Source organism: Poecilia latipinna, unplaced genomic scaffold, assembly GCF_001443285.1.
Source record: "Poecilia latipinna isolate Pla-1442-1.1 unplaced genomic scaffold, P_latipinna-1.0 Scaffold82, whole genome shotgun sequence".
In the NCBI taxonomy this organism is placed as follows: Eukaryota; Metazoa; Chordata; class Actinopteri; order Cyprinodontiformes; family Poeciliidae; genus Poecilia; species Poecilia latipinna.
Genome location: NW_015112698.1, coordinates 387802 through 397650, shown reverse-complemented (window position 1 = coordinate 397650; position 9849 = coordinate 387802).

The following is a 9849-nucleotide window of genomic DNA, read 5'->3' as shown; positions in this document are numbered from 1 at the left end:
TTTATTGAAAAACTTTGAAAGTGAAACTTAAATTGCTGAGCTGTCTCCCACACTGCTCCTTCAAACTAGCGGCAGCAGCAATTAGCAAACACCTGTTGGAACTGCACATCTGCTGAGTTTATACGAACTACTCACACCTACGAGCGTTGTAAACGGCATAATGGAGGCGCGCTGTTGTGATGATGAACTGAAGGCGAAGCATCAGAAAGTGTCTTAAAGAGACAGATACCAAATTTCACAGCATCAAAAAACACTGATGCTAATTTAAGGATTTTTTTTCACACCTGATAGTCTGGTAGATTTGGGACCAAAATTGTAGCATTTGTTACATTTTCAGCTTTCACACTGCAATGTGTCAAACAAACCAAACCGTTTGAAAAGCCTGTTCACCTCCTCGCCTAAGGGGGCGCTGCACCGGAAATGACAGAAAAACTTCTGAAGACACTGAGCACAACTTCCTTCTTCAAGAAATGCAAACAAAAATATATTAACATCAGATTTTAGCGGTTGTAGGATTTCTTTTTTGTCTTTGGTGAAAGACCATGAGTCATTTCTCCTGCTGGCGCTGGGCTAATGTGTTGGTTTTCGTTGTATTTACCCAGAATGCAGTCCACTTCCTGCTTTTAGATCGGTTTCCAGTCCGTTTTGCGTTCTTATATGCATTGGAGCCGTTCCAGAGTTCACTTCAACCAAACAGACCAAGTTCTTTAGGTGGACCAGAATTCATTTACACCAAATGAACCAAACCTTCCAGCCAAACGGATTTGAGTTTGATTGAAACAGGGCCAGTGTGAATGCACCCCAAGTTAACAACTACAGGTAACAGAGCTACTTAATTGTGCTGTAAAATAGCTCCATGTCCCTGGAAAACTCATAAAACCTGCATTTAAATAAAAAGTTTGACGCTATCACTTGTCAGTCGACTCATTGCAGCTCAGGGATTCTGTCTGTCAGATCCGCTGGACCCGGGAGTCTGGCGGGTCGTTATGGCTCGGAGGTTTCTCTGTGGTAAAATACTGGTTCTAATATCACACTCCACAACACACACAGTTTCTTCCTCTCATCCTTGTTGCTCAGCTCCTGCCACTATGCACATGTTCCTCTTGTTCACACACTAAGTAATAATGTCAGCTGAGGAAACACTTAATTTCATCACCTGGAAATCCTATGATTCTCTTTTTAAAAAGTAAAAAAGTTTCTGCTCCTGCCTTTGATATCATCGTTGTGGTCGAAGACGTTTTGTGTGCGGAGTCTTTTCATGCCTGAACTGCTCTTCACCTGGTCCCTACTGTAATAATGTTCAGACTAATTAAACTCTCTTGTTATTGGAGGGGAATATCTCAGTCAGTTTCGATCTTAGCTCTAGCCATTTCCTTCCAGCGATCGATTCATGTTTTTTTCCTCCTGTACAGAGCAGGTAAACACTTTTTGAAGCCACTTATAAAGGAGATCATTGATAAAATGTTGCTTCCCCCCCCCCACAGTTTTTATTTACAATAGGGTGAATTTACTGAAATTACAAAATTTAGGTACGTTTGCAAAGCAGATTTTTTGCTAAAATCTTTTTTTGTTGTTTTTAAGTGGTCATTTATACAACTAAATAAACCCTACTCATCCGCAAAAGAAGGATGTTGACATCACACAGCTTGGCCTTCACAATAAACAATCAATTACTCTGCATAATAAATTAAAGGAGCTCAATAATTTCCATTTGCATGATTTATCATTTTTCCCTTTTGTCTTTCTACCAAAGCGTGGATAACAAAAGTCTTCAGTTTGGTGTTTTGGTCTCAACTTGCCATTTGCTTGAAAGACAATTTTGTTTACAGGAACTTCATAGTTCATTTTATTTGTTGTTTCTTCTGCTTTGTTTATTTATTCTGGACATTTAAAATGTCTTCCAGTTCCAGCATTAAATGTTCAGTAGAATTTAAAGTTTGTTGATATCTGAGAATGTGTTCTCCCAGTGTATTATAAGCCTGGCGGGCCACCAGGCTTTACTTGCACCCTGCCAAACAACATTATTTATTCATTTGTTGTTTTTTTCATGCACCAGTAACAACCAAAGACGGGTTAAAGAGCGGTGAGTATGTGAACACATAGGGAGAATGAGGTCAGATGTCTTTTATTTTTATTTTATTTAATTCACCCATACTCGGTAACCACTTCCTGTCTTCACCGGTCCACACGCTAATAACTTCAGCTGATAAAATGACAAGTCACAGAGAAAGGATCCAGACATTTTGGACACTTTAATTAGGATAAAACAACTCAAGTACAAAAAATATATATTTATATTAATTGTAGTTTTGTCAATTACCTAGTTATATTTTCAAATTTCCTGTCATCTTTAAACATTTTTTTCACTCAAACTGCCCTAGCACCCAAACTACCACCAGGCTTAGCAAGTTTTCTGGGAGAAATATTAAAATGCCCTATATGCTTTAATTGCTGACATATGACTGTGTGATTGGTTAACTCATAATTTGTGTTAAAGAAGTGAAACATGTATGTAATGAAGTACCTTGAGTTAATTTTAATTAAAAATCTATCATTAAATATTTGTAAAACTGTATTGCCCAAGAAGTTAGAACTTGAAAATGATTTTTATCAGTCTAAATGTTTTAAAATATGTTCCTCTTTTAGCCTTTTTCTACACTGTTTTGTACCTCCTAGTGCAAAAATGCAGGTGGAAACATGGGGAGGCAATTAAAAAACTAACTAAACTAAAACCTATTGTCACCAAAACAAGTCCTGACATGTGAAACTTCCTCGCTCATTTATGGAGCAGATTTGATCGGACCAAGCTGCCAGTAAATGGCTGCTTCTCAGCAGGCTGAGGTTAATATTTATTGTACTCTGCCCAGAAAGTGGCTCATGATGTCCTGGACTAACCCGCTATTGACAAATGAGCAGAATCCTGCAGAGCCAATGTCATCCACGGGGTTTGACACTGTCACAGTCCTTCTGGCAGACAGGAATGTGTCCCACCTTAAATAGCCTGACATTGCAACTGTATTTGTCACCTGGTGTGGGTGTGCTTGTGTATTTACAAGAAGGGTTCGGCCTTTTCCTGGCTTCAGCCTAAAAAGTGTGCGAGTAAAAGTCAGGTCTTAAATGGTAATCTTTTTACAGGGATGACAAAATTTTAAATTAAAAATTTTTCACTGTGGTTTATTTTTATTCTTTTTATTCTCAATGTTTAAACTCTCACATAAATAATGGCTACAAACAGATGCACAATTACACAACCATAAATCTTTGAAAAGCAGAACTAGAGCCTCCTGCACAACCAACAAGAACGCAGCAAGTAATTTCTGGATGGCAAGTCATCAAAAAACACTTGTTTTTTGCCAGCAGCCATTGTAGAGTGCATACAGTGGTAAAACCAACTGAATGACTTGGGTAACACTTTGAATGGGGGCGCATAAAACTGACATGACACTGTCATAAACACAAAGGAATCTTCATGAACGTTTGACAGTCATGAAGTGTGATTCAGTAAATGACATTTTCAAAGGAAAGTTGTATTAAAACTTGCATTAAGCCCATTAAAAGTGTCAATTTTGCATTTAAAGTGTCATTATGACTTCATGACTACAGTAATAAACATTCATGAAAACTCCTTCATATTCATGACAGATGTTATGTCATGTTTGACAGTGTCATGTCAGTCTTATGCACTGTGAATAAAGAGTTACTATCTCTTGGAATGCAGCTTAGGTTGCTAGGTGACAGGCGGAATTTTGCAGGGGTTGCTAGGCAACGGGCTAGGCTCAGCTGGGCTTACTAGGTGAAAGGTCAGTGCCAGCTGATTTATGGAAGGTTTTAGAAAAGTTATTTTCCAGATGCCAAAAAACATGAACTCATTGCCAAAAGCCAGCTGGGTGGGCTGATTTTAGAAGTGGTAAAAACCCGAATAGAAGTACAAAATGTGCTTCTATTTTGTACTTCTATTCAAGTACAAAATACTTGAATAGAAGTATTCAAGTACTTCTATTCAAGTACTTGAATAGAAGTACTTAAATAGTACGCTATTTAAAAGCGTCTATTTTAAATAGACGCTTTAAAATACGTCTATTTTAAAGCAAAACTTTTATTCATGGAGAGATGTAGGTCTAATATCCATATCAGAGGACATTGTTAGATAAAATACCCGTCTACATAATGTTTTAAAATAAACAAAACGAATTGACTGCACTGACCCATTTCAAATGCCTCAGTACGGTGTGGATTATACCGTCCTCAGTGGGACCTTAATGCGTATTGATCGAAGGAGGCCAGTAGGCTGAATTTAATGTACCGAAGAACCAGTTAATTAAAATACTTCATGACAACTTGAGTCGGAGCGACGGGTCTGTAGTCATAAAGGTTATCGGGAATGTTTTCTCTGGCAGAGAGATGATGCTTTAGACTTTATGGGCATGGTGGCCTTTTCTGCTTTCCAATCCACTCTGCATAACTGTGTAATCAGGATGTACAGACAATAAAAAGTACTTTAAGAAAATAATTTGCTCACTGTAAATATTTATTTTCCCTTTGGGATCAGTAACATATTTTTGAGTTTGAAATGAATAACTTAATTACACCTAGAATTATGTTTTCAAGTCTATTGAAATAGGTTAGAAACCAAGACTGGAATATCTCATCAGACCATTAAAGTATAGGTTTAATGTAAACTATTTCTAATACCTTAAACTATTAGGCACTTTTAATCTGATAATCAAGCTTCATCAGAACATATTTCATAATTTATTGATTATGACCATTGTATAGTAAGTATTACATGTTTATTTCATAAAATCCTGCTTTCCAACACATTTAGGTTTAACATTTCAGCTATTTTTGTGTACAGTTAGTTAAATACTGGAGTTTCGGCTCACATTCCTTCAGACTTTGCATGTTTGTGATTGTTGTAGTCTGAAAGTTTCAGAGGCGTGTTGCTTTCTCCAAAACAATAGCTTGCAGCAAATTATAACAATAAATATAATAAAACATTTAAGAGGCAACAGTATTTTCAAAGATGAATAATTGGAAAGGAGAAAGATATTGCTTGCAGCTCTGCACTGTTTGAATATTTCAGCAGCGTATCAGTTCAGTACTGACAAAGCCTTTTTATTCTGTTTTATCTTCTCTTGTCTGACCTTACTTGTTTTTTTATATGTTCTCCAAGTGAAAGTAGTCCCAAAAGATAAGTAACATCGTTTGTTTTCACAAGACGGAATGTGTGAGGATGAGAAGCCACTCGGTTTTACAATAAACCCCCATGAGACGAAGTATTTTTCTAATGTCCAGTGTCACCTTAACCTTGAATTATTGGAATTCATTTTTAAGATAAGAGCAAAAATTACCACTCCAAGATACGGCAACCCAGACAGTTGGAGGTTGGTTTAGGAAATAAAAAGGATATATAAATGGACAAAAACAACTATGGTTGCATTCAGGAGTTAATTGAATTTACAACAGCATTTATTTTCTAGCCATATTGCATTAGAAATAGCTTTGATCTTCCTGGAATAGCACATTTATTATATTGGTAATATCCCCTTGTGTAAAAATTACTGCCACCGCCCCCTGCCGTCCTCTGAACGCCCCCCCGGGGGGCGGTGCCGCCCATGTTGAGAACCGCTAGTATAAAGTTTACTCAAGTACTGAATAACTGATCAAATTATCAATCATTAGATACTTTTAAAAAATTTCCATCATCAGGCGTACCAAAATATGAGATTGAGTGGAAATTTAGGTATTTTACAGACAGAAATTACTTATATTGTCATATGTGTTAAGAAACAAAAAATAAAATCAGACAAAAGAAAAATTTTCAAAATCAGTTTCTTTAAATAAAAAACTTACAAAACTTTAAGAGAAACTGCAGGTGTGTGTCCGTTTCTGGTGAATTTTTGTGAATTTTTTGCTTTTTGTAAAAATAATCCTAATTTTTTTTTTCTTTTCAAAAAACTTACTCAAATAAATGTAAAGGCAATGAGTAAATGCCCAACATCTAACTCTGTAAATAAGTAATTATCTCCCTAACACAAGCTCCTGTATCTTGCTGAAAAGTTACTTAGAAGTTAGTTCTGCCTTATTTTAAGTGTAATAAGATATTTTAACCGGGACCTAGACCAAAAATACTTGGTAAAAGTTTGTGGTTTTGCAGTACTCAGATTCTCCAAACCCAATTAGAAATGTTTGGCAAGTGTTAAAAATATGTTCAGTCTTTCCATATAATAAGGCTAAGCAACAAATCAAATAATTATATTAGGAATATTGCTGAATGGCCAGCAGTATCTGATGTGGGGGAATTATTTTAATGCTATCTTCGCAATACAGTAGCAGTGACTGCTGATATGCAGAAGCTTTCATGAGGACATATTCTCTGTTTCAGGGGAAGTTATTCCCTCACACACACACCAACACCTACTGTTGGCCCCCAGGCAAGTCCAATTGTGATGACAGGCACGGCCACCATTATAAGCTCCAGTATGAAATTTAATAATCTCATATCAGCTGAACTCAAGCATAAAGGACAGTGAAGGGGAAATAACCTCTTTTTCTATCAATATTCAGAATGGGACTCAGCAGACAGAACTGTAGAAAATGTGAGTTGAATGTCCTGTGCTCTTTTTTTTTTTTACCCAATATGGATATGTGAAATGTTGATATGAAATCTGAAACCTGACCCTTCATTTATTCCTCCATTCTTTTTCTACACCAACCTGTCCTTGCAGGGTCATATGAGTGTGTAAGCGTGTGTGTGTGGTTGTTTGGATGGATGGATGAATGGATGGATGGATGGATATCTGCATCCAAACAATCTATAGCTGCGTTTCCATTACAAGTGTGTGCAAAACTTTATCAATATTACACTAATGTTGAAGAAAAATACACGATTTTGAAATTCTAGTGTTTCCATGAGATAAGACACAATAACAAATAATTAAAATCACACATGAATACCACTTCCTGTCATCGTCTTCATATTTTCTGCCAGCAGTAACATCCTGTTGCTGATCTTGTAACATGTGTAATGTGAAAAAAGTGTTTCCATTGCAGTTTTCTGAAATAAACCAATTCGATCCTAGCAAAAAACCCACCTTAGCACCAAAATGTTTTATTGAAAAACAAGAAATATGATGCTTCTCAAAAAAAATTGACAAGCAAATGTCATTCTTCTTTTTTAGAATATGTAATCAGATCCTAGTGATTATGATAAGTAATTTGTCCTTAATTGATTTTCAACAGATTTTTTTATTTCTCATTTCACTTTGGATACAGACAGCTGGAAAAATACTCTAATTATAAATTTTTAGCAGTTTTAAAACAGTAATTTTTGAAAACTTTAGTGTTTGTTCATTTCATAACTAACAGATTTCAAGACTTAACACTTAACTTACAGAATATTCATCATTCTGGTTCGAAACACTTCTGAAGGCGAATTGGTAAACTGTCACACCGTAGCGTGTCAAGGTTGCAGAAGCAAGACAAAAACAAATGAGTGGCAAAAACAAAAATTCAATCAATAAGCTCTTTGTCCTGCTGGGAGGCGGCATTACTGGATTAATGGCTCACAATCAAAAGATAAACAGAAGCATTGTTTTGATAAGAAAATTGTTTTCCTTTTGTTCATGTGTTTGCGTTGCCTTTACATCGGGGAGCATGGTCATGTGAATCTATTTACATATTAACAGGCAAAGAAATTTCAATATCAAAGGGGTGCAGTTGACTGTATAAGTGAGTGAATAATTGTAACGGACTCTGCTGAGACTTTTTTTTATATTATCAGTCTACTGTGACTAACAGCAGGTGAGAAACTAATAAATACAAACAGCATAGTATTGTGCTAGAAACAGCTGCCTAATTCTGTTCTCATTTATTTTAACAGAACAAGCTGACCTAGCATATATTTGAGTATAAACGTAAACACCGGAGCCTGGCTAATTAGTACTGGCAATTACAAATCTGCACATTTACTGCTAATTCTGCATACTTGGAAAGAAGAGGACTGAGAAATTTATTAGATTAAAATGTGTTACTTTTTTATAAAGAGAATGCAAACAAAGTAGTTCAAGCAAAGGAGACATGAAAGCTTAAAATGTTTGCATACATACTATATAAAAATTTATTCATGAAGAAATTTTCTCTTTGCAACTACGTCGCTAAACCATTCGAGGCGTCATGATGGATGTCGGAAGTAAGGGACGGGTGTATTGAACAGAGCAACTTAAATTGTTTTCCAAAGTTGTTTGTGCCAGGTTATTTGTGGCTTCTACCTGTTCGAGTCGAGCTAATTTGTATGTGACCATACAAATTGGGGCTCATAGACGGCGGTATTTACAAAAATTGGAGGTAGCTAGCTTAGAAACCGACCCGTACCTCCTCTCTCCTGATGTGTTCATGAAATTACCGACTTTACCTGAATTCATACCATGTGATTTATATCACTATGTCATAAACAGTGTCTCCTTTTACATCGGAGCTGCATTAAAACTTATAGAAGACGAGATGCTAACCAGTTTTTTCCATACATGCTAGGCTACATGACGGTACGGCATTGTCTCCATGGTTACCACTGGTTAGGCGTACCTTCTCCATAATGCAACTTTTGATATCTTTCTAATCATTCATACTTATGAAGTATATGAACGTTAATCTCCTTACCTTGTAAAAAGTGTTAGCTGTAAATCGGCCATTACACTGAGGGCTAACAGTCATTATGATTAACGGCTGTTCTCCATCGCCGCCGAATCTTTCCTCATTAAAAGTTATACAATGAAATGACAAGTTTGGTTTCTATCCTTGTCAGGTTGCTGTGCAGCTGCACAATGACCATTTTTAAGGGAAATCAACTAAATAAAAGCCACATTAGGTTACAAATATCTGTTTTTAGACTGGCATTAAAGGATTGCATTGGTTGTTTTGACGTCTGTCATGGCGGAGTGGGCGGAGTTCAGGAGAGTGTGACATCGCATGCAAAGGGTCAGTAGTTGGATTCGCAGAATTGATCTGATCGATTCCATCGCAAAGATCAGAAGCAAGACCCTGCCTCAGAACTACAGTGAGGTTCTGCTTGTCTCTCAGAACATCAGTCCGTAACCAAACGGTAAACTTAGCAGTTCAAAATGACTTCCAGTTTCGTAAGGATACCAGTCGGCGTGTTTTTCCCGCTCAGCTTCGGACTAGGGTACTTGGTGACTTACCTCCCTGGAAATGATTTGGACAGCAGTAACTCTCAGGCTGAGAGTAGCTTCTTGGGAAAATATATTTCCTCTCTTCCCAAGGAAGAAACTGTCCCGGACGGGAAAGTTTTCACAGTGGAGGAGAAAGTTTTCTTGATGAACAAAACATCGTAAAACTGTAACCAGGAAGAGAGCACAGTCTTTGAGAACAGCTTTTCCTCTCAACCCAAAGAAAAACCTTTCCAAGAAGGGAAAGTTTGTTCAGAGGAGGAGAAAACTTCCCCAGAGTTATTTCGGAGCAGGATATCAGCTGTTGGTGACACAATAGCCTTCGCTGTGCATTCATCAATGGTAGGTGTCGTTCTGGCTAAAAAGACATCGGTAAACTGTTTGTTGCCAGCAAATATGATGGTTCCTCCTGCTCCTCCTGCCACTGATGCTAGTCAAAAATTTTAATAAATAAAGTATTAATAATAAATAACAATGAGCAGTGATAGTCTTAAGGACACACACACCTTCAGTCTGAAAGAAATGTTTGAATTAGGTGCAGATGAAGCTACAACTAATTCAGCTTCATCTCATAACTTTATTTATTTATTTACTTATTTTATGTGTGTATTAAATTTTTTAATCTGGGACCTGAGTCCGAATTTTGTACCCCAAACAAGCAAAG